A 27,334-nucleotide genomic window follows, 5' to 3' on the forward strand; every position below is an offset into this window, starting at 1 on the left:
ACAGAATGTGATTTAAGAAACATTCCTAAACAACTACTTCAAAGACCATTCGATTCTCTTTTCGGGAATTAATTTAAATTTTCGAAAAATGTAGACAAATAAACTTGAGCGTCTAAATAACATATTTTAAATAACCTACTCTTTAAAACAAAACTAAGTTATAGTAAAAACAAATGAATTTTTCAAAAATGATAATCGCAATGCTGAAACGAATCAAAGAAACTGTGTTTTTATTTAGTTTATTTAATTTTAAATATTCGCGAGAAAAAGAAATTTATCAATGAAGTATATGGAACATTTTTTTTTTTACTTTAAAATGTTAGTCTAACGACTCAGGAAAATGGTTGCAGAATTGTGAAATTATTGCCAGTGGTATTACTAGTATTACCAGCACTACTACTGCTACTATTGCTTTCCCAGGCTCCGTCTATTTTACACGTGACGTTTTACAAGACCATGATATTGGCTGAACATGTGGAACGTAGATATATCGTTTTTAACAGATGCGAACGAGTGAATTCGTGGTAATTGAGGAAATATTCTACTCGATTCGACTACAGGAAAACGTGTGCACATCTATGATTGATGCATGAGTATAGCCATTGTGGTATTGGTATATACAAGAGCTCTCATTTGAATAGCTTACTTCCAACGTGCTTCAAATCTGACAAATACTTGTAAGCTGAGAAAATAACAAGAACTCGAACAAACTTGTAGTATTGAGAAATTGTTTGTTTCTTTTTCGCAAATTTCTAGGGCTATTAGACAAATTAAACTCTTCATTAACACTGGAATGTTAAAATAATATGTCTCAATAAAAATGTCGATAGTATCGTATGAGTTTATTTGTATTAAAATTCATACTTTGCTTCATTTTTAACTTTGAAAAGATTGATTCTTTTTTTAATTTTATTTTGCTTAAAGTATATGCCGTCAAAAATTTATCTGCAAAAGGATGTACTGATATTCGCAAATGTAACGAACGCAATTTTTATTTTATATATAAAAATATTTTATATACGTCAAGCACGAGTAAATATACGAGTAAGTATATCAAGTACGAAATATATGTCCGAAACAAAATTATTCAAAAAAGTTTTTCAATCCCATTGAAAAAGTTTCTCAAAAAGTTGTAAAATGAAAATATCACCTTAATAAACAGTTAAACGTAATGGTTTTTCGTTCAAAGCAGTCTTTATAAGGATTCTTTTTGCGAATGAAATGCATAAAAAATATACAAATTTAGGACCACAAAGCGGAATAAATAAAGGATCTAGAGATCTGAAGATGATTTCCAGTTGAAAAATGAAAATATTCAATTACTTGTTAAGACTTTGTAAAACTGCAAGTTACGTTCAAATCCCTTTTCTATTTATTTATAATAATAAAAAAAAAAACGAAGGTCTCATATATATAAAAGAAATAAAATTCCACTTACCTTATTCACACATGGTCAGAGCTACGCTAAACTAACCAACTAACGAAACAAATGCGAATATTTTACGTTGCACGAGGTTAATTGAACGAAATATTATATCAGCGTAAACTGATACTTCTGTTGAGCAATTATTGTGATAGTGTTCTTGAAAATACGCTGTTATTACTTAATTCTTTGTTCAAAACATCGCAGAATTAAATGCAGTACGAAATTCTCTAAGTTTCCCTACTTCTAACATGGGCACTACATCGAATTTGATTTTATTTATAAATCTTTTATTCGTAAACAATTAATGAAATTATGAAAGAATAATGAAAACTTGGTGTTTTTTATATCTATAACTTTTTACGATTTAAGGATTCGTGTTTTGCATCTTTATTATATTACATATCGAGGATTACCAACTATTGATGTTTCCTTCATAATTTTGTCAGTTGATATTTGTGAGAATTTAAAATATTTCTGAAATTATCGTTCAAAATTCCGAGACCTCGATCACCCCATCAATATATGTGAATTAATTCATTGATTTGAATCATCAAATGGAATACGTTACAAATGCGAAAATTAGTACGAAATATTACAGGGTAATTACAAAATAAATGTATAATAAACTATGAAAAATAATATCCGTATACAAAAATAGATAAAAGGCTTTCTATAGCTGGAACTTTCCTAACTTTTGTTTATTATTAAATATTATCTTTCTTATTTGTTCTAATAGCTACCAACGATGTCTGCATCTTAATTTATGCGAATTTTCTGCAAATTTTCTTCGAATAAAATTTAAATAAAACTACCGCGATAAAGTACGTTTTAATTAATCGTGCGTGCAGTAATTTATTTACATTGCATGTTATCTACCCGTATAATGACCAAAACGACCTATTTCCATAATTGCTTGTTTCATTGCATTATCGGTTCACGTTTCAAATTTGTGTAATTATGATACGCATGATGTAATCTTTAATAATAACATACCGCGTGCTAAAAGTATGTGAAAAGTAAACGTTTCATGTAATTATCTGAAAATCATGACATTCTCAGGTTCGCAAATGTTCACTGGGCGAATCAATTAACTCCACCTTTTGAAAAATCTTAAATGTAAGTGTCAAAGCACTTGGTATAGTCATAACTTTTTACATTTATAATAACTTTCCTGAATAATAAACATTAACACCATTAAACGACAACATGTTTTGGCCATTGAATAATAAATAATTTCTTTCAGAGGCCATTTCATCCCATTTCTCAACTTTTTGTTTTACGGAGTTAATCGATTTGTGCAATGAACGGCTCATATATTAATCTAGAATGACATTAACTTTTGCATGCCATATCTGTTTACTCAAACTGACTATTGTAAGTACACAATCACCAACATACTCAAAAGATTCCTCTAGTTAGATAAAGAAATTAAAAATCCTATAAACAAGCTCCCGATAGACAAAGTGTTAGGACGTTTCCAAAATAAGCTGTTTAATTTTACACAGATGATGCGATCTGGAAGAAATGGTAAAAAGAAAACAATGATAAAAGTCGATTTATTATAACATTTGGACTTCGAGCACGCTTTAGTTAAGGGAACTAAGAAATCAATATCCTTCTACGTCTCTACGATGTGTCTGCACGTAGTGAAGTTATGACGTACTTGCTACCAAGGTAACTAAGGACCTACAAATTAGATCGTTGAGAGCGATTAATCGAAAAATTGCACTGCTTGACCTCCTACCAGCTTAACGCGTAACATGAAATAGAATATATCCGATATCATCGATAATACCTTGGTCTTAGAAACGGAACAGTAATAGTATTGTTTACATTTAAGATTAACCATTTTCAAATGGATCGACTAGTCTCGAGGATACCATTTGCATGAATTTTTGTTCCTTTGGTGGTGCTCCAGAATTTGTTCTTCGTGTAGTTAATCAGGCCTTCATGTAGGATTGGAGTTACTGGTGTATTTGGACAGTGTTGCTTCTTCGGGAGCAGCTTTTTCATTTCCTGTTATTCCTGAATGAGGTCTGTATAGGACACTGCTATTTTTTTTGAAAGTTTCTTCTTTATATATTCCTGTTTATTGTCGATAGGACCTTGATTACGTTCGCAGAGATCAAGTAAGTGTCGAGATCTTTGAAATTGTTTGCGTAAGGGTATTTTACGGTATCCAACATCGCATACACTTCAACCCTTTGACCGCGGAGTGATTTTTGCTGGAAATTCTAAGAGGCGTAGAGATGTCAATTAAAAAAAAAAAAATATCAGGTTATAGGGAATGATAAAACAGAATTTTTTATATTTACAGTTTATTCATACAACATTTAGTTTTAGAGATAAAAATTAAAAACTTAAAAGACCTCGTATGAAATTCAATTTTTCCAACGAACTTCGAACTTTTGAATTTTTATTGTCGAAACAAAGCATCCTATGAATAAACTGTAAAGATAGAAAAGCTTCGTGTCATCATCCCCTATAAGTTGATATTTTTTAAACATTGATTTAACGAATACAAACATTTCTCTGAGCCCATTTCTCGAGGGCGTATACACCCTCCGCAGTCAAGAGGTTAACTACGAAAATCGACATCGATTTAGGGATGTTTAGTTTAATTTCTTTATTGTTTGTAATGGTGGCATATCCAACGCCTGAATTTGACTTCAACGCATTTCTGTAAGTCTGTCATGTAGTATATACCTACACACTTCAAAGAATTTAGATTTGTGATCTATCCTATTTTTAAGTACCATCGGAGTCTTGTATTAACTATTTTCTTTAATAGAGTTTTCTTTCTCTACGAATTTGCACATTATTTCACAGCTGCTCAAGGTAGGTTTGCCTCGTGGTGTTCTCAAGTGGCGACATTGTTTCGAAATTTCCTTTTTTTATTTCTTCACCCTTTCGTAGTAACCCAAGGGATATTACCTACGTACATAAAATTCAAAGAAAATGAGGTACACCATAAATTAAATTGGGGCATCAAAATGACAGAGATTAGATTAGATTTTTCTTCGTTCTATTTGTATATTCTTTCACGGTAACCAGAGGACATTATACTCTCGTGTTTGAACACTTTTTCAAGCTAACCAAGGAATATTAACTTCGTGTTCTGCGAGAACGTTTCAGGAAAAATAAAACATCATATACATACATAGGTGTAAAAGAAGTGTGTTTTATGAACAATATTACTGCTAGGACAGCGCACAGTGCAAAATAAAATATAACTAAAAAAACTTTTCATATGAAAATATGTGATTGCAACAGAAAGGCATTAGATGAAGTAAAAAAAAGCAATATGTTTATAAATTCTTTATAACCTCATCTTATTCATTAAACTGTACTCCAAGCAACTGATCTGTCGGCAGTAAAAATCTCTTCGTAAAAAAGCAGACTGTATCATTTACAATACCTCAGAAAATCGACGAACTATACACAACAGGTGAACAATATGTACAAGTATGGAAGATAAGTAATGACCCTAAACGTGTCCAAACTCGCGTATTCGATTAATCATCGAGAACAATGTAGAGCACTTCAAAGTAGCACCTTTCAGATACAATGACACTCCCGTCAGCGGGTTTTCCTCCCTTCCTAGCAGGATCGAAAGTCAATGACTGTCAGGCTTTTCACAGGGTCGAGTTTCAGTTTTTTTTTTTTTTTAACTCTATCAACAGCTCCAAAATAATTCCTTTCGATTTTTCATTTCTATTTAAAGAGCAAGAAGTTACAGGAAATCATGAAAAAAATAGGCTGTAGCTAAAAGTTTCTAAAGATACTTCATTTTGGTGCTTTTTGACTAATCAATCAAATGTTCTTGTTGGATCTTTACGATCACTTTTAAATTATGGTTAGTAAACATATGGTCAATGTATGTTTATGCAGTTTATGCGGAACTAGGAAATGACATTTAATTGAATTGTCGAGTAGATAATAATCATTAATAGTTTATGAGATTGTAAACGTAATTTGGTTAAAACTTTCCAGATGTATACATATATTACTACTGTGAAAGCTTCCTTTAAATTTTGTTTATACTTGCATGAGTGCACGCAGATACATTTATAATTATTTATTAACACCATCACAATTTTTGTTACATGTATGTATTACAATTTTACATATATTACGTAGTATGGTAAGAGCATTCAACTCATACTGAATTAATACACCTTTCGTCGTTTAATTTATAGTTTGGTTAATGAACTATCTTGTAGCCATCTTGTGAAAAGCATTACGATTCAAATTGAGTTCCTCAGATTCCATTCCCCTTGTGAAACGTTGATATCGACAGGTGCAAGCCCTCAGACGTTCAACGTTAATCTCCAATCTCGTGGAACCTGAGCACCCCAGACTAGAGTTGGATCACTTATCGAATTTTTCTGTATTCGAGTACTCTTCTGTGATTCGAATATCCAGCAAATGTGATTCGACTAGCGTTCAGTTAGGAACTTTACATAATTCACTTTAATCGATACAATTAATCTTTATATTAATAATTTACCTACCAGGAGCCTCTTCATAGGATTTATTAATTGTGTCGTTGGTTATCTACTTACAATGATTAATTTGAAAAGACAAATGAACTTTTGTATATACCTTGTAACAGTGTTCACGAATTAACCCTCTGTGGATCGAATTTTTTTTCTGCAGACAACGTGCAAGGCATTCACTTTGATATTTTCGGTTGAAGGGGCTGTCAACAGTCGTCGATATTGTTATTGGTTACATCAGTTTTAAAAAAAAAAAAAAAAAAAAAATGTACATTTAATGCCACAATATTTTTCTTATGTATTTTGGCCTACTATACTCGAAAATCGCAAGAAAAAATTTTTCTATGAATAGGTTTTTTTTATATGAATTTTTGAATTTTTTTTCGATTTTTTTCTGACATACGTTCACATTTTACGCCACATCTCGAGTTAGAAACGTACGATTGAGTCGCGCAAGTCGCCATTTTAAAGGTAATCGAATTTCCAACAATTACTTTTCACATTATTTTCCAATCGGTTCAATATTCGTGTTCTATTTTACCCGAAAAAATCAAAGTTTCTCATATATATTGGCTCGTGACACTTAAACTATTAAACCGATGGGAAAATAATGTGAAAAGCAATTGTTGGAAATTCGATTACTTTTAAAATGGCGTCTTGCGCGACTCAATCGAACGTTTCTAACTCGGGATATGGCCTAAAATGTGAACGTATGTCAGAAAAAAATCGAAAAAAAATTCAAAAATTCATATAAATAAGACCTATCCATAGGAAAATTTTTGCTTGCGATTTTCGAGTTTAGTAGGCTAAAATACACAAGAAAAATATTGTGGTATTAAATGTACATTTTTGCTGTAAACTAGTGTTATCAAAGACACTATACAATTAAGATGTATATGTCATCTTGTGAAGGAAGTACAATTACTTGGTAAAATTTTGATATATTAGCATGTGACCTAAAAGTTACACGAGCTCGTAGAGGGTTAATATCAGCTTACATTAAAATATACTAACGTATGTAGTTCTCTTTAAAGTTATAAATGCATTCTAAATAAAGAGCCAGTTAAAGAATTCACGTTTATTTAGTATTTGAAATTGTTTGTATTTACATGCGCTCTGTATATTACTTTACGACATACATGACGAATATACACGTAATAATAAAATTCAAAATGTTAATGTTTGAAGTCAAAATGTACGTTCTGTTAAAGAATGGCAGCTATTTGACGATACTATATATATATACGGAGACTTTACTCGGGCCACTGGGAATAAGCAAAGAGAACAATGGAAAGGAAGGTATAAGGCCTCAGGTGCACTAGTTCCCCAAATTGAAAGTCAGAATTATTTCGAAAGCTATAGGACATGGATAAACGTAGTATACTGCAAAAGTATTAGTACCCTTGGGCTATTGATTTTAGGTTTGTACCGCGGACGTCTTTAAGTAAAATTTTTGGAAATTTAATATTCGAAATAACGATAAAAAATATTAATCGACTTAATATTAAACCATAAATAATCGTACAAAGAAATGTACAAGGAAATTTTATAATTCATACACAGTTGATTAAATCGATACATCATAGAAAATATAATAAATAATATAATATACATATATAGTAAAATATAATAAATAATAAATCTTACATATAATACAAAGTGTTTTTAAAAGTGTCTTCAGGACCTTATTTTTTACCATTACAATTAAACGTGAAAGATATATACATATTTTGTCATTAAAAATCAAATTCTAAGTCCTCTTTGTTATAGTTATTAGCAACGATTTAGTGCAAACTTGCGTACGAATTTCTAGACATTTCCACGATAAGTAACAAAATTTTCAATGAAGTATGATCTATACGTAACGAAATACAATAGGGGTATCGCATCGGCTCAGCGAACGTGTTAACCCTTTCGCTCGTGGAGCGTTAAATTTACTATATCGAGTTCTATACGTTTTAAAATAGAGTGGAAAGCAATTCTGGTCGCTATTTCACGTATTCCTACGTTTCGTATACGTATACTTTTCATAGAAAAATTGAAATCAAACTACAGTTTTACGTAGCGTTGGTAAAACCAATCAGCTAATGCATTGGTTCAAGAAGGGCATGGGTCATTCCACACCAAATACGATCACTTTTTGCGGTCGATGTCGGATAGATTTTGGGGATATTGAAATATGATGTAATCCACGTAAAATTAGGGGTAGTTTAAGTTATAATTTTCTTGAATTCGAATTTTTTAAAGGAATCCAGCTCGTTGAATTTTACAATTTTTGCTTGTTTAAGCGAAAAGAAAATGTATAGATGAATTTTTATACTGGAGTCTATAGTGAAAGAAATATGAATGAAGCATAAGAAAAATTTGAAATTGAAAAAGAATTTTTATTTCTATCTCAAAATGTCGAAACAATCAAAATATCAGACCAGTATTCACGAAACTTGAAATAACGTTGCAGAGAAATCTGCATTTATATAACTGTTTGTATCAAGTTAATACACTGCATCTAATTTTATTGATTTATTGCATAACAGTATTAAAAGTCATAATAACTTATAGTATGACTTACTGTATCCAACACACTTCGTATATTAATTAAGTTTGAAGTAGATATTAAATTCTTACCTTCTTATTGGATTTCTTGAATCCATCCTGCGAGCCCCGAACCACATACCTAAAACAAATAAAATTCCAGAAATTAAATAACACGAAAACAGGATATTCTAATGACAGATTACAATAATATCATGGATAATATAATTCTCTTAATGGCGGGTAAAAAAACATCTCACTTGGATTTTACTTGTTATCGGTTAAAATTAATAGTCATTGCTAGCGATGGAAATAATACTTGTCAATACCGAACCCTAATGGCAAAGGACTATTGTATCAAAAGTGTATGCGAGTAGATGGATATCAAACAGTATCGACTCCTGGTGATCCTTTACAATTACGTCTCGTATGCGATCGGTATCGGGACTTTCGCAATTGTATCTATTGATCTATCTGCCGCTAACAATAAGTGTTGGCCACTTTGTGTACGATAACATTTGGTGCTTATTGATTCTAGAATATTAGTAAATTTCCATACTCCTATGTAGGCAGCCAATACATTGGCTTTTGCAATTCATTGTCAAAATTCACCAGTGTAATTATTATTATATTGTACATTGATGCATATGAAATGTCGTATATACAAATAAAACTTTAACCATGCTAAATATTTTTAAAACATTGAATCGAAACGGATTCCACATAATTCTGTTTTATTTTTTTATTATTAATTTTAAATGCATCCTTTTATTTCAGTGTAATAATATTCAGTATTAGTTGTACACTCAAAGGGCAGAACATGATGATAAGAAGGTTAATTTACTAATGAAACATCACCAGTCTTGAATTTTGCACACCAATGTTGAATTCTTCCAACATTTATATAATCTTCTCCAAATGTTACGCTACATTTTCAACAACTTTCAAAATCGTTTTCCAATATTCACACTCGTACAAAAAAATAACGTAAATATTCTTAGTATTCGTGATTGTTGATAACGAGGTTCCAATGTCTCTATTCTAGACATCTTTAGTATTTAATGTATGTGTATTACCGTATACTTTTTTTCTCTTTAATATGATTACACACAACTACCGACAGAATTCAGTAAAATGAATGTTATCGGCCCGAGCAATTCAATCACTGGGAATACGATATTTCATATGCATCAACCAAATACATACACGCATTCATATCTATTTAAAGTACATAAATATAAAAAACGTCTGACAACACGAAAAATCACTCGATCGTAACGTGTCGATTTTTATAAAATTTTGCACCTACGTAGAGGATTGAAAGTTATTCGAGACAATTTTATTACGCACTCATGTTCAAATGGTATATAACTACTATTTTGAGTAATAAAATTATATTTGACATATTTACTTAGTCAGATTATTTAAAAATGAACACGGATCGAGGAAAAATTTGAATTTTAATAAAACATCTATTTGGGGCCACTAAAACCAATCATACCATATTTGTATAAACATTTCTCGTCGAATATGTTTCAGCTTGCTAAAATTTGGCCAATTTAATGAAGTAAATTTGTTTTCTAGCTACTGAATGAATTAAATTAATTCTTATCGAGAGAAGATACATTATGGAAGTATACTATGTACACTTCATTAACTATTAACAAAGTATGCACACTCGAGCTAACTTCTGGTCGTCTAAATTTTTCATCCGGTTCAAGAATCACGTAAAAGCTTTTCTGGATACTAAAAATTCGAACGAGTTGACTTTCAACGCGGAGAATTCCTCGTCAATTAACATATAAATGAATCCCATCTAAATTCAATAAAGTCTTCTGCTACGATCCAACCGGCCTTCATAAAAATTCTGAACGTGCAATAGATAACTATACTGTGACGACTGCTCATTTCTTTTCTTGCATTTTAGTTAGCATAACGCCCGGTGAAATCAAGTAATTTTACCAATGCCCGTTTCTACATTCATTAAGATTCTCTTTCAAGAAACGTAACCATGAATGATAATTTCATTTCGCTCAATTAAATAAGAAACACGAGAGAAAGAATTCGCAATTAAATGTTCCGAATAAAATATGCAAATAATATCGACGAAAGTGTGTTAAATAAAATGTAAAGCAACGTTCTACGTACTGATATTAACAAAACGAATGCAACTTGGATATTTAAATGATTCCTGACGGCCTGACGTGGGTCGAAACGTCGGATGAATAAAATTACATTCAGAAAAGGAGAATTTACATATTAAATTGGATTTTCTTCCAGTACCACAAAAGAAAAGAGAACTGTAGAGCAAACGATCCAATGGCATTGAATGAGCAAGAAAATATTCTTTCAGTTGTCTAATTACATAATTTTCCAAATTTTCTTTTATTTCCACAATATTCATACGAAAACAATTTCAATCTTTCCTTGGATAATATCTTTTCCTTTCTGAACTAGTGAATTCTTACTTTCGCGATTTTAGGTAATGAGTAATAATAATTTTGACGGTCCATGTGATTAAGTCTGTAATTTCGTTTCTTCCTGCTAGAGTTTCCTTTCATTTAACCATTTTACAACGGGGCGTTGGCAACCATAACTCTATGCGCGAAGTTAGAGCTGAATTTACGGTGGTGCATCACGGAAATTATGATCTTAGTGAGTTAATTAAAATCAGGAAATGGGAAATTCTATGTACGCGAAATTTATACACACATCCTTTATGAGGAATCAGTTGCAAGACTTCATAGGGGAAAATAAAACATTTTCATCGCAGACAAAATTAAGTATTTCTTAAAATTCTGATTAAATGTACATTTTATAGGAAAAAATAAAGTATAAAAATAGTACGAAATAATATTTCCTTCTGAATTAATTTAATTTTACTCAATTATTGTCCTTTAATCGATAATTAATCAAATAATAATTATTGATTCCAAATTAGTGTTATTTTATTCAGAATTAAATCATTATTTATATATTTTTGTATAATGTGTAAATATTTATGATGGAAAAAATAGATTGGAAATAAATAATGATTTATTGTATTAATAATACACTTTTGTCTGATAAATCTCAATGCATGCGCATGGTGTTGGGCATAAATCAACGCGACATATTTAGCAACAATATCGTGAGCCAGTATGCATTCTATCATTTTTCGCGCGCACTATACAATGGCGGAGTGAATTATCGGTTTTTGTACAATTGCATTCGCGACGAAAATGTATTCTGGTCATTTGTAAAGGATGTGTCCCATGCTCGATTTTCTGCCCATATTTCTACCGTTTCCTTCCCGGTACTTTCGAAATATTTCTCTAATTAATCGTTCGGTAAATTGCGCCATTGGAACGTTGCCTTAATAATGAGAGGAAAATGGGAAGGCCAACGGAGGTCACGAGCAAAATATACGAAAGCATGCACAAAGAAGCATGCACTTCAAAAGTACTTTTAAAACAATAGTGTCTGTTCTGCTAACTAGAAAACCACTATGGACGTCAAATACCAAAGTCTAATCACTAAATAATAGGACTTGGACCACGGCCAACCTTTTAAAAGAGTAGAATTGCCGTTCAGTATGCGAGGTTATACAAAATTAAAGAGATAGGAAACGTCACGTCAAGCCAGACTAGATGTAGAAGGGCTTTCTGAAAGACTAGAAATAAATCATAAGAAGACATTTGGAATAATGAAGGTAAACCCGGTATAATTAAAACACCTACTCTCGTAGCAAGGTTTTAGATGGAGGTTATAAATTTTAACGCTAATTTGGAAGGAGAGTTATATGTCGAATAATCACGTAAAGCTATGTAATCGCCATTGATAATGTTTGCGATTAATTAAAAGGTTCGTATAGCAAGGTTCAAGATTCTCGCATATGAAAATCCATGAACCACTCCTAAAACATGGTTTGAGGCAACCAAGATTAGATGCTTGCATATTTTATTCCATGACAAAGGATCCGTTTCACTTGAACGAACTCTTGAAGCGTAAGCGAGAGGGAAAATTCGTTGATTATCTCCTCTGTTAGAAGAGAACATCTCGATAAAAATAGTGGCCGTTTTTTATTTGTATTCAACAGTCTTTTTCACCATATCATAGGATATCGAAAACCTCAAAACTTAATCAAACTTTCTTCACAATTACTTTGAGAGTGTGTCTCGAGGTGGCATCACCGTGATTGCATTCGTGCAAAGTTTCATTTTCTTTTCAGAAGATAGAGAGAAAAAAACTCTCTTCTTTTAATCTTCGAGTTGGCAAACTGCCCTTCCTCTAAGAACTGCAAGGTAATTTGCTATAAAGCGACACCTATGGTGCCATGAAGGCCTTACTATGGTTTAGATGGCGTCGTGGATATTGGTAGACGACGTGACAGGGTTGAGAATTCCCTAGTCACTCCCAAGCCTCCAGGTGACAGAATCTTCTGACCAAGCCAATGAGGTGGATCATCGCGGTAGCAAAGGTAGCTTCATATCGCGTAGTTGAGCTAAGGTTTGCAGCATCGGGTGCAATTTGAATGTGTCAACTTAAGCAGTATCCAGCTAAGACAGCAAAGGTTTATGATGAAGGCTTTGCCCCGACCAGTGTTGACACGTGAGACTTGCCAAGTTAGTGTCGTACTTGAAGTTCGCGCTACAACGTGAGGATTCGCTGATTGGATGTGTCCCAAGCGCGATATCCAAGAATAGATCGATTTTGATACAGCCTCGGTACGTCAAAGCTACCTTAAGTTTCCATCATCCTCGCTGTTGACGTTAGAAATTCGTATGGTTGATGAAAAAGTCATTAATGGCACAATAATAATTAGATTGTGAATATTTTTCAATTCCTGGTAACGAGGGTAATATAAATAGAAATTTGTCAATATCAGAGAAAATTTATAGCCTATCAATAGACTATTCAAATGACCTCTCTTAAGACGGCAGGACTAAATCAGCAGAATCATATCGAACTTAGTGGAATATTCAGTACTTATTTTTTACTAATTTGTACCACAAACAGTAATTTTGTACCTCCTGACATTTTCAACAAAAATCGTGGCGCTGCTAGCTTAATATTAAGATAGCAAGACCAAACGTTAAAATGAACAAAAATGAATCAAGCACAATAGATAAAGTTAGTGCCAAATTTGTACTAATTTGTACCACCAAAAGAAATTTTGTAACTGGTACCGTTATCAAGGAAATCGAGACGATCCGAGTTTAACGTTAAAGGGGGATTCCAGTGTAACAGCTTTAAAAATAGGCGATCTTCATGATTTTTTTGGGGGGAAAATTATTAATAATTCCCAAATAATCTTTCTTGGGATATGAAGAGGCCATTCGTGAAAGAGAAAACAAAAGTTTTCTTGCCATTTTGTGTATTATTTATTGAATATACATAATCATGCCAAACACTTCTGGATTGTCCCAGAGGACAATAGAATTGACGAAACGTTAATATTACAGCAAAGTCATATTCTCGATCGTAACTATAGTCAGCAATTAATTTTTAGTTTATCCAGCTAACAAATATAACGATATATAAAAATTCCTTACGATTACTGTGTTCGATGAATACTTATTCCGAACCGTGATTCTTATTAATATTTAATCGAAGACTGAATGTTACTATATCCATTCTAAATATTCAATTAATTCGGAGATGTACATATTTAATGCATTTTAAAATTTTCATATTATTATACCAATGTTTTTCGAAAAAGTAATATTTCCAAATATGAAAAGTGGAGAAAAAGTAATCGTGAGAAATTTGTCTACATTTATTTCAATATCTATTGATTGGAACAATTAAAACTTACTATCTCCGACATAATTAAGCATTTATGATACATAGAGTATATCATTCAGTGTTCGATTGAACATTAAGAATAATTACGGTTCAGAATAAGTATTCATTAAACACATTAATTGTGAAAAATTTGTTAATATTTTAACATCTATTGATTGGACCGACTAAACATTAATTTCTGGCAGTAGTTACAGTAATTATTAACAATATTTGGTTAAACAATGACCGAGACTATGACTTTTCTGTAACATTAATATTTCCCAAATTATTTCCTCGATGGATCGAACGAGCTTCGAATTGAGCATCACGCGGTTGTTGTTCGTCCTTCCCCTTCTCTACCTAGAGACGCACAAGCGAGCCGCGACCCTCGACCGACAGGTACACGAAGGGTGCGGTCTCATTCTTCGACGATCCTTCGGTCGGTATGGATCTCGCGATCGCGCGTCCGTGTCTCGCGTCCCTCCTATTTCTGCTTGTGTAGTTTCCCTTAGTTATCGTAGCTTGGTATTGCTTGTAGGTAGCTTAGTCTAGTTTGGTTAGCTTTAAGGCATGTACCTAAGTTAGTTTTAAGGCATGCGTGTACGAGAGTCTCTCCTCTACCAAAGAATTATTAATCAACTTGTTTTGTTTGTTCGTAGGTCCATATTGAACTCGCAACTTCGTTCTCCACTTCGGTCACTATTACTTGATGTGATAAGTGAAGTGACCAACTGTGTCACTGGACAGAAAGGTTGGTTGCCGTCCTCCTGGTGGATCTGTATTCGAGAGGAAGACAATCGGCTCCTCCGGATCGGTTCTCTACTTCCTGCACCACGTTTAGTGTAGTCCCAGGCTCGCGGCGCAGTGCAGTAAGTCCAAAGCGCAGTGAGACGGGTGCAAGTCGTGTCCTATAGTGGCTCCCAACGGGGTGCAGGGTGTGGAGGACTGGTTCGGAGGCGTCGGTCATCTTCCTCTCGAGTCCAGATCCAACAAGAGGAAACGGAACTGACTCAGTAAGTCCAGTTTCATGATCGCGTCGCGTCGCGATCTCAATTTAGCTTCACCCTCTTAGTTCAAATAATTATTTGGCAGAGTCAGACATAGACTTTGGAAATCGAAGGGAATTTTGTTTTCCTTTGATTTTCATCGTTTCGTACTTAGTATTAAGCTCGTCGACTCTACGTAGAGTATGCATCTATGTATGTATACTCTACGTAGAGGGAGATCGAAGGAACTTTGATTCCTTCTATCTCCGGGTCTCCAGTCGCAGCAACCTCCACGTGGTGAGACCTGGTAATCGGTATTACTTACGACAAAGAATCATTTATTGATCCTTGACAATTCAGTATGATCATTTATTGATCCTTCGTCGCGAGTAATACCGAGCTAATGGCTGCACACTTGTAAAGTGTAATGTGTGAAGTGTAAAGTGAAAAATATAAAGTATAATGTGTAAAGTGAAACTAGATTTCGATTAGCAGGGACAACATCAAGGAACCGTGGCTGGTACTAGTGATCCGTAAAAGAACAAAGTATCCGGTATATAATAGTTTTCAGAAACATTCATTTTTATAAATTATGTAAATATTAACTAGTTAAGACATTTTTATTGCAAAATGTTAGTCAATTTTCACGACAATTTGTGTATTTAAACTACAGATCAAAGTACGACATACGTATTTTCTGAAATTTTATTTTCTTACATTATATAAAATTATTTTATTATTTAAGAACGAACAATCCTTCGTTGCGAGTAATACCGAGCTAGTGGCTGCGAACTTGTTAAAGTATAAAGTGTAGTGTACGAAGTAAGAAAATCGTCAATTGACGATGTGCTTAATTAATTATCTCAGTAAAAATAAATATTCTTGTTGAGTTTTATCCATTATTGGTAATTCCAGGAGTAGTAGGCAATAGCCAACAAACCATGGATAGAAGATTAGACTTTTATCCGCGAAGTAGCTGTTCTCTACATCTTTGTAGGACGTCGCGCCATCTAATCGTATTCGTTAGAATATAGGTATAAAACACGTTGCCTCGGGTCACCGATAGGAGGCCGACAGCTGATCTTCGATCGCCAGGTTGCACGTCTCGCATCACAGATGGCAATCATGTCCTTTCGTTTCGTTTCGTTTCGTTTCGTTTCGTTTCGTTTCGTTTCAACTCATTTATTAAATATTGTGACATATATGTCAGTTTACACTGCCTGGCTTTACAGTAGTATACATACATTATCTCAAAAATATACATATATCTCTTTTCTTTACATATAAATCGCCTTATTTTAAAGTCTTATTAGTATCAGATTTCTTCTTCAAAAATAATTCTATTCGCTTTAGTACTACTCCCTAATACTGTTGCGATAACAATGATTATAACCTGTCTTATGGGACTTTGTCCTCTTCTTATCATTATATTTCGTGCGCTTCTTAACCCTAACTGTCCTTTTATGTGGAGAACAAACCTTCAAAATGTAAATCTTATAATTGAAACAACATAAAATGAGTCTCTTTTTGGGGTTCCATTTTACACCCAGCTCAACATAATAATATAACATAGTATTTGACTTCTGATTTGAGAAGCAATGACATAACATTATATGACAATAAAAAAAGAAAAAAAATACCTTCAGTTACCTTAAACCTTAAATTACTAAACAACAAAAACTTGAAATATTATAAAATATTATAAATATACTTATTATTTGCAATCATGTCCTGCCTCCACATCTCTCTGCTAATTTACGGCAGCGCATTAATTAAATATCAGGTGTAGAAATTAATTCTGTGCCTTTACATTCATACATTTATAATTCTAGCTCAAGTAGAAATATTAACTCGTCATTTTTTTTTACGCTGGGTATCAATTCTTTATATCCTCCACCTAATCTCTATTACAGGGAATCCAAATATTAGGTAGACCGAAAAGTAACGTCGTTTCTTTTACATTAAATTCAAACTTTCCAATAAATTTCTATCATTAATTCATTATATAATCCCCCTCATTGTTAGCAGCCTTTTGTCACCTAGTGTGCAAATTTTCAATGCCAGAAAAATCAATGAGCTGATAAATGATAAACAAGTATTTAAGATGGCAAAAACGACATTACTTTCCAGTCCACCTAATACATAGCCAAAGTCTCAACCTGATAGCCATTACAATCTATATCCATATACAAAGTACTTCGTTTAAATCGAAATGGTTAAATATCTCATGAGGAAATGAAGCCATCAAAGAAATGTTTTTCAAACGTTATTTGATTTAGATAGACATATTATACGAAGTAAATAATTTTGTTCCGAGTAAAGCAAAGGCAGAGATTTAACGAACAAATTAATTTTTTTAGATTAAAGGTGCGCAGGACCCAGAGCCAAACTCCGAGTTGACATCAGCGACAGTTGCGGAAAAAGTAGGAAACTCCGGGACAAGGACAGAGAGGGCGATACAACAATTGCAGGAGAGACGAGGACAGGGCGATTAGGCTAGCATGATTCTTGTCAAGGATATTGATGCAAAGAAGCAATATTTTCTAATAATTCTGGTTTCAAAATATTCCTTATACCTTGGCGCATGCCACTGTAAGGCCTGATTTTGGAAAAAGTATTTGTAAACAAATTTATTCTATAAGAAAAAAAAAACCATACTTTTATTATTTATAAAGTTTCAAGACCGAAATTGCAAAATCGGGCGTTAGAGTGGCATGCGGAGCGATGTAAAGAATATTTTAGAAAAAGAATCGTGAGAAAATATTGCTTCTTTGCTTCGATATCCTCGACAAGAATCATGCTAGCCTAATCGCCCTGTCCTCGCCTCTCCTGCAACATTTGTATCGCCCTCTCTGTCCTTATCCCGGAGTTTCCTACTTTTTCCGCAACTGTCGCTAAAGTCAATTCGGAGTTTGGCTCTGGGTCCTGCGCACCCTTAAACCTTATATATTTGTATTATGTTCCTATGATAAGATTTTTCGTCGAACCTAATGTTCAAGAAATTTATAGAGGTATAGCGAATACATGCCTCCATCTACGAAAGTAATCAAAAACGAACGAGGTCGAAGGAATCCAAGCTTACAGTTACCTGCATTGGCTACGGTCGTTACTGTTCAGTAGAAATCAGGTTGCAGCTTCGACCGCGAGAGCGCTGCGGGAAACCCAACACAAGACCTAACCAGACCACTCTATCGATTATGCACTCCGTTCAAGAAGACTTTATCGTGTTGACATGGAAAAATACATGCAATAGTAACGCGCAGAAAAAATCATGACACTGAAATAGGATTCAGGATTGCTTAGGGACACCTCTTTGCTGACTAGTAACGTCACAATTTACCACCTCCACAGCTTTCCTCGAACACGTGGGCGAATTTGAACCTACGACAGCGCAGACCAATAGTCTCTGTTGCTGACAACGAAGAGACATAGAGAAAGCAGGATTAGCCATCAAAGTCCCCGACTGACCAATATTTCTGAATTCTACGGAAACTACTAGCGCTTTGGGTACCTAGGAACGGTACTCCTCAAGGACGATCTAAGATTTTCAATATAGCCTCCCTGCAGGAGAAAATGAAGCCACAATTTCATCTAAGCGTGTTTAACGAACCAGCATCGAAGATACAAATAGACGCAGCACGTGAATTTTATTCTTATTACTCGATTAAATCTTGCAATCAAACAGCAAGAGAATGTAATCTCGAAACCAACCAGCTGTTGATTTATTTAATAATAAACGTAACAAAAATAAATCTAGAGTCGAGGGACACTGCGTTTTTCAAAAGTGAAAGTTTCTTTTCTGCTGCCCTTCGTAGTTGGGCTTCTGACAGTATTTATGTTCAAGAGGGCAGTGTGAAAAACATGTGGCAGACCCACATGTGGGCGCCGATTTTCCTATGCGCTTTTGAAAGAGCTCTCGGTCTCAGTTCGAATCTAGAAGAGTAAAGACGTCCTTCCGTGTTCTTTAAAATAAAAAGAATATTTGATATAAAATATTTAGTGTGAATTTGTCATTTTACAAATTCTATAATCTAATACCGGCCACCCTGAAGACCAGCTTAAATGACGAGGAATGCATACAAAAAATTACACCTTATTTACAAAGGATTAAAATATCAACAAGAAGTATAAACAAGAATTAACAAGACACTAAAAGCTTATAAAATATACGTTTAATTTTAAATAGTATTTATAATTATTGTCAGATATAAGAATTAGATATTCTAACCATGTGAGTCATTCCGTATTTATTTTAATTATGTATGTAACAGTTACGAAAATGTAACTCACAGTGGTCGCTAATGGCTAACAAGCTGATGCAACATTAAATAAATAAATAAAAAAGAATGTAATCTAAATGTTTCACGATAGCCTGTACATCGAGGTGTTAAAAAGGGTCCTAAAAGTCAAACAGAAGTTAAAGCCCCTAAATGACTGTCTGCAATGCAAATAAATTTACTGAGGAAATTGAAAGTATTTTATTAAGTACGCACCTTTATATATTAAAACACAGAATTACACTGTGTTGAATACATAGAATTAAGAGAAAAGACCGTAAATAGAATAAATAAGTGCAAAGTAGGACAGGTATTCGCACATGCGTTAGTTTAATCTTATTAAATAAACAACCTGAATCGAACTTGAACGTACAATATAGAAAAAATTCGATGATTTTCCAAATATCATGAATTCATTTATTCGGGCGCATCGAGACGATCCAGCGACGCGATAGATCGCGGCCAAGATCTAGGAGCGAGTGATACGTATGTGTGGAAAGAATTCAAGAGGCCGAAGCTGGAATTGAAAGCGTCGGCACCCACATTGCCGCTGTTGTTCACGCAAATGGTGAATGCCTGATTGCGGAATTATAATAGATCCGGACAAGGATTCAGCATCTGTCGAGGAATGGATGAAAAGAACAGAGTGCCACAGATGGGACAATGATTGTATCACGCGATTAATTGCGAACAGATTGAAAGGAAATTCACTGCTTTGTGATTTGGAGGAGTTCCTCGCGAGGGAATCACGAGGATAGTGCTCTCGAGCGCATCCCCAGACGTAAACACCCTCTACGAGTATTTAAGCAACAGACAACAAAAATTACAGGCACGCTTGAAAGAACTACAAAGTAATGCTACGAAACGTAACCATTGTGTGATCAAAGAACATTGTGTGTACGATGGAATTGGAACGGCACAAGTATGTTGAACTCTGAAAGTGAACTTGGAATATGGATCATGTTTCAGTTTGTATCATTTATTTACGCTAAAGGGCGTGTGTGCAGGCAAATAATAAAGAAAAAGTAAAGTTCCCGGTTCCCAATTTTTTGGTGCAGAAATAGAATACAGATAGTAAATTCTTAACCGAAATAAATAACAAAGAACATTACTGTACTGTATATTATATAATTTTAAGAAATTGTATCTAATGTCAAGGTTTACGAAAGTATCATGAATACAGTGGGTGTAGAAAGTATTCGTACATCGATCAATTTCCAAAAAAACTGTGTAAAATTGTAATTTCTTAACTTATTTTTTATAAACAATGACATTCTACATATTCTCGAAAATCTCTAGAATAGATAGAGTACAAAAAAAAATAGCTATTTATGTAAGTTGCGAAATTAACAAGAAAAAAACAATCGATAGAAATATTGAAGCAATAAGTTAAGAATAAATTCGCGCAATTGTTTAATTTTTAAAACTTCGTTAAGAAAAAAAAACATTTACATTAATTTATAAGTATATAATACTTCGTAGGATTTCCTTTTGATTTTATTATTATTGTAACTCTTCTAAGCATTAAATTAACTAAATTATTAGTTATTCGAAGTGGGATCTTTTTCCATTCTTCTATTAGAGCCATTTTGAAATGTACTTTACTGGAAATTTGATGTTTTCTAATTCGTACGGAGCAATAAACTAATGTGTTTACGTTACAAACTCTACTGTAAATGGTTCGTCATAAGAATCGTATAAATACTTATTGCTTCTATACTTTTACCCACTTTTCGCATCTTTTTGTTAATTTCACAAATTATACTAACTAGTAAATGTTGTTTGGACTATATCTATCTTAGAGACTTCCGAAAATATATAAAATATCATTGATTATAAAAAAAAAAGAAGTTAAGAAACTACAATTTCACAGAAAAGCTTTTTGGGAAATTGATCGGTGTACGGATACATTCTACACCCACTGTATATAAAAATCTATAATATTTCTATATCCCTGTGATTTACATGAAATGTTATTTACACATATATTACGAAGCTAGCAAAATATATTTTAAGATATATTAAAAAATGACCAAGACGTGGCAAATCTCCAGGAAGGATTATTCGAATTTTGATTTTTATATATACTTATATTGTGCATATCATAACTTGAGTATTGTGCACTGCGTACATGAAATATCACATTTACAGTATTGTAAATTTCTAAAGGATTAGAGTAAATTGTTCATAATTTGAATACTTGCTTTTTAGATATATGTAAATTTCCAAACATTCCATAAATGTAAATAAATTGTGTTAAGATCATAAATACATGTTGACATTAGTTTATATTACTTATGGATTCGTTTCCTTGCTATAAATATGTGACACTGAACTATACGAACATGATTATTCATATATCAATTACTCTTTGGCCAATCCAATAACCGAAGAATCGAAGAATTCGAATACTCGTACGATTTGTCACCCTTACTCGAGTCCCAATGTTAATAGCTTGTCCATGCAAATTTCGAATTAATCGCGCATACAAATAACGGACGGGCCAGTAGCGCACACTCTGCGCACTCCAAATCAGTTTCCGTGCGTCATCGCGTATGCCGGAAATCATAACGTAATCAATTGTGTCTGGCCAAGTCAGAACTGAATATATTAGTTCTGAAAAAAAACCGTTACCGATGTATATAGCACCGACGGAGATAAACAGAAAATTTTGTATGCTATTTAATGTTCGAACAACTGGAAAGAAAAGCGCGCGGTCTCCAATCGCGTGTAAAAGCATGTACATTTACATATGAATAAGCTTGTCCGCGACAAATGGACGATGGAATTATTTTTCAATGAAAACTTTCTGCTTTATTAAAACACATTCACGACCGCTGACGTGAATTCACGTCACACCAAATTCTATTCCTGGCTATGAAAAAATGATGAAACTCTTTTTATTTTATACACTACACATTTCGTACACTCATATCTCAAAACATACTTTGTAATTTCTATCTTCGCCCTAACGATACAAACTTGCGATGTCCAGCTTCAGAATTTTATTACTTTTGTTAGTACTCGGTATTAGAACTCGGTATTCACACTAAATATTTTATATCAAAAATGATAATTTTTTATGTGAAAACAGGAAGTTTTACTTTTCGTAAAAGCATTTTAGTAAAAATCAAAATTTCGAAAAATCCCTCGTCCATTTAGCAGATGTTGACGTGTTCTAACAGAATAATTTGTTTAGTATGTTTCAGACGAGACGTTCACAAATTATCGTGTATACCGAGGAAAAATGTTTTCGGAGATCGGCTGTATCTTGGTCATTTTGAAATATATATTTTAACGAAACTGTTTATGTAGTAAGTTCAGTACTTGTACCGAAAAGTTACGCTAAGTTCTGAATGAAAATATGTATTTAAATTTTGAAACAAACTTCTAGAATTTGGATAATGACAACTGTGTGTACCTCTTAGTAATCATATAACTAGTGGTTCAACCAATTTTTTTTTTTATAAAATACAAAAATCTACTGATTAATAGAACGATACAAACCTACCACTAAAAACAATTAGACACCAGATAATTTTTTTTAAAGAAGTTGATTTACTTTCAAAAGTGAATATGGATAACAAATATTCGTTTTATTTTCTTCCATTAAATGAGTTTTCTTAGTCGAACGTTTCCTGGAACAATTTATAACTTCGCCACTTTAAATTTTTACGATGCTGTGCGTGCGGAACTGTATATATGTTACATGTTTACCTAATAAACAACCTTGTAATAGAAGGGATAAAGCAGTCTTCCTGCGCCATATAGCCTTCCCATTGAAGAAAAAGGTCAAGGTAGTAAGTATAAATAATTATAAAAATAATTACACGCTACCTTCTTTAACGGAACACGTTTAGCGTTAGGTAAAGGGTGGCACAGCTTATGGCAATGAAATCAAATTATTTATATTACCACAGTACCCGTGGAGACCCTCAATCACCAGTTTTATATCAATTAAACTTCTAAATAACAATTTATTCTTATACTTGCCCGTTTAGAAAAACAGAAATAATATTCGTCCTTTATCAATGTTTTATTAGCATATCTAGTTAATTCTTTTTTTATTCGTGCCTCTAAAAAAAGTTACGAATAAAATTACTATAATCGACTTCTTATGAAGGGAACACCAAAGGGAGCTAAAGGATTTTATTTTTTAATAACAAAGTACGCCTGTGACGTAGTCATGATGGGCATTCTAATATATATTAGAATATATATATATAAACGTAAAATATATGTTTATTTTATCATATAATAATAATTATATCGGATATATGCTATACGACTTATGTTTTACTAAAAAAACAAAATCCTGCAGCCCCTTGTAACTGTTTGTAAACAGATCCAGATAAAGAATTGCAATTTAAATGGAAATGGTTTTTGTTTTCAAACCAGAGTATTACAGGTATTTTATTCTTGATATTTGACATATTCTTGCATTCATGCACATCCTCATAAATTTCCCACATTTTCACTTGCCATAAATGCATAAACATCCACATTCTAATTATTAACCTTTCTTGTCATTTCACGATAATAATGATATATATATTTATTTTTCCATTCTTTCAAATAAATTATCTCTTATGCCTCTTTGGTTTTATAGAAAAAAAGGTGCATGCAAAACCTGATACAGTAACCAGTAAAATTTGAAGTGCACTAGAGGTTCAAAAAAATTTTCGACTCGATTGTATTGTCACGAAACGAGCTCCGAGGACGTAGAAATCTTTTCAAAAGACGCATATCACGAACGAATTGAATGGATACGCGGTATTCGCGTGAAACCACTGCACTTTCCTCAAACACAGACCTTACCTAAAATTATCCGTTCTTAATTAGAGAGTTGGATATATCTATTCACCTCGCAATTCTTCAGTTAATAAGAACAAATAGGCCTCCCCGGTTTTACGACAGGCGTGATCTCTGACATTTCCCTTGCGTGTTTTATCTTCGTTGGACGAGGTACGAAAATCGACCACAGATTTTAAAGTGCACCATTTCATATCGATTTTACGAAAAATTCTTGCGAGTCGGTGCGAACTATTGCTACATTGAAATTATCTAACGTGCCCGTTTCACGTTAGTGCAATTAATTTATAGAATCGCTTAAAAAGGTTTTCTATAATAAATGGTGTTGATCCAGTATAGTATTGTAAAAAGAATCCCTGAAACCAAAATCTAACACTCAAATAACTGAGACACTTAATTTTTTGATCATTTAACATCTTTCAAACTATCTACGTATTTATTCAAGTTCGATTAACTTTTTTTCGGGTATAATTTTTATTTTATTTCTTGTATAATTTCCATTGTTATAACGTTTTATTGTGTATTGTATAACAGATACACTTCTATTTAACATTTCTTCAATGTCTTTATATGATTTATTATTATTAAAATGACAATCATCGTTATTTGTCTCATTGTTTCAACAATTTAGACAACGAACTGTTTTGTTTGGCACAGTAATATTCAACTGATTCCAAATAATGAAGAAACAAAATATCGTCTACTCAGACAAATGCAAATACTATCCTGCAGTGCAATTATTATCGTTACGAAGTTTCGGCATTATTGCTTTTTTCCATTAATAAAGAATTATATTTAATTGTTTGTAACGAGTACGAATAATGGGCACGTATTAACTCATAGATTCATAATGTATTGTCAATTAAATTCCACATTCTATTACCGTACCGAGCCAGTAATTCATACGACACGACCTTTACGATGTTCACTGTGAGTAACTGTATTAGAGATAAATGAAATTTCAATCGTACACCTTGTGCATGGTAATGCGTCGATGCGTGCAACAGTGAAACAGTGGCTAATTGCCAACACAATCGATGCTGCAGCTTAGCCAGAGAGATCGCCCGATGGCAATCCTATCAAGAATTTGTGAGGACAGCTAGTGCTCGATGTTCATCATGATTGTTGACAATTTACCGATATCGAGTAATTTAAAACTGTGATTCGCTCGTTTCTCGGTGAAACTTGCAGTCATATCGCCTTATAGAGAATGAAAAAAACAAAACTTTTTTATATTTACAGTTTATACATACGACGTTTAGTTTGAGAGATAAAAATTGAAAACTTACAAGACCTTTTTTCCTGAAATTCAATTCTTCCAACGAACTTCTAACTTTTCAATTTTTATTTTCGAAACTAAGCGTCCTATGAATAAACTGTAAATATAAAAAAGTTTTGTCTCATCATCCCCTATAACCTGATATTTTTGAAAAATTCTTTTAACCAATATAAACATTTCTCTAAGCCTATTTCTTGAGGCCGTATATATACGCCTTTCACAGTCAAAGGGTTAACGTCTACATTCGTTCTGATTTGATTATCTAGGGTAGGTGAAATTTTGTAACATATTGCAGTCTCTGGATGTGACAAGACAAAACAAGACGCGACGCAACGTGATTTCACGTCGACACGATATCATCGACATCGAGTTTTATCGACGCATTCACCGCCACTATGAAATCACATAGAATTTCCTCTTGTTGTTGTTCGTAGCACCATTTACGATCCTACAGTTTCGTGTCTGCTTCTTTTAAATGACGATGATAGGTGTTTAATTACGCTCATTGAGATCCCGAGTAGATAAACAAGTTTTTGAAGGTATTCGCGTGAGCAAGTTTCAGACTCGGTCGCGGTTTAATCGTCGTATAAACGTGTTATGATAACAGATATCGTTCGCGTGTTCCGTGATACAGTGAAGGAGTGATGTGGTGAAAGCGATGCCAGCGATGATTGTGTTGGTGCAAGTGCCTACACACCTATCTCATATTTCAGCCTACGAAAATAAACCACCAAAAAATGGAACAAGGAAATAACTACCAACAAACTAACGTGACTTATGGGTACAGAAGCATTTCGTTCGCCCCGTAGAAGAAAATCTAATCGGTAATAACACTCCACGGCCAAACAAATCGTATACAAATGGAACAGAAAAACGATACAAAAAAGAAATAGAAAAACACTCGACAAGATTTAAAAAAAAAAGAAGAAAATGGATAATTATCCAAATATTCTTGCGAATAAAAGTTAAAACAAAGATCCCAAAATTGTTTACGAACAAACCTTGAAGCGTCAGCTGTTGAGATATACAGGGTGGTCCACCTAAGTAAGGCCACCTAAATATCTCCTCTAATTGTGGAGGTACAACAAATATTTTGTATGCTATTTGAATGGTTTGAAAAAACCATTCTATTGCAAAAGATTTGTTTTTTCTAGGGTAATTTTTTTTCGGAGTTTACAAGATTATCGATGTTTTTTTTGCGTATAAATTTATAATTTCTTTTTTTATCGCATCGTGTAGCTAATGTAAAATTATGTTCAGATATGTACATTACATGACCTTGAAATGACCTTTGAGTTCAAAAATTAAATGGAAACGAAAAATTGTTGTCTGTCGAGACTTTACAGACGAAGACGTCGTTCGGGAATAATAATTAGACTACAAATGTTTATGCATTTATGGCAAATGAAAACGGAAAAGTATTTAAGAATGTTCACAAATGCAAATATGTATAAAATACCAAAAACCACGTACATCTTATACCGTTTACAGGACATACTTTCATTTGAGTTTCAATTCTTTTTTTTTTTTGCGAAGTGAAAATATAAATTTGCATAAATATTCGCAGTCTACTTTAAAATTACTATAATCAACTTGTTATGAAGGGAACACCAAAGGAAGCTGTAGGATTTTACTTTTTAATAACAAAGCACGCCTGTTGACGTAGTCGTGATGGACATTCTAATAATGTATATCTATACAAAGAATTTGAGCTGTAGGAGTTATTTTTTTGTAGTAAAACAATAATACAATATATC

At 33.1% G+C, this 27,334-nt stretch overlaps 2 protein-coding genes across 2 annotated transcripts in view; both read right to left on the reverse strand.

Annotated features, from left to right (window-relative positions):
• LOC128881079 (neurocalcin homolog) overlaps positions 1-27,334 on the reverse strand; it is a 160,618-nt gene that overhangs the window by 123,901 nt on the left and 9,383 nt on the right. The gene's annotated exons all lie outside the window — the stretch shown is intronic.
• Positions 1-27,334, reverse strand: part of LOC128881080 (neuronal calcium sensor 2) — a 144,062-nt gene that overhangs the window by 107,509 nt on the left and 9,219 nt on the right. The window contains exon 2 of the mRNA XM_054131774.1: positions 8,551-8,599. The gene's annotated coding sequence lies outside the window, so the exon portion shown is untranslated. The remainder of the gene's footprint in view (positions 1-8,550; positions 8,600-27,334) is intronic.

This window comes from Hylaeus volcanicus, chromosome 8, assembly GCF_026283585.1.
Source record: "Hylaeus volcanicus isolate JK05 chromosome 8, UHH_iyHylVolc1.0_haploid, whole genome shotgun sequence".
NCBI lineage: Eukaryota > Metazoa > Arthropoda > Insecta > Hymenoptera > Colletidae > Hylaeus > Hylaeus volcanicus.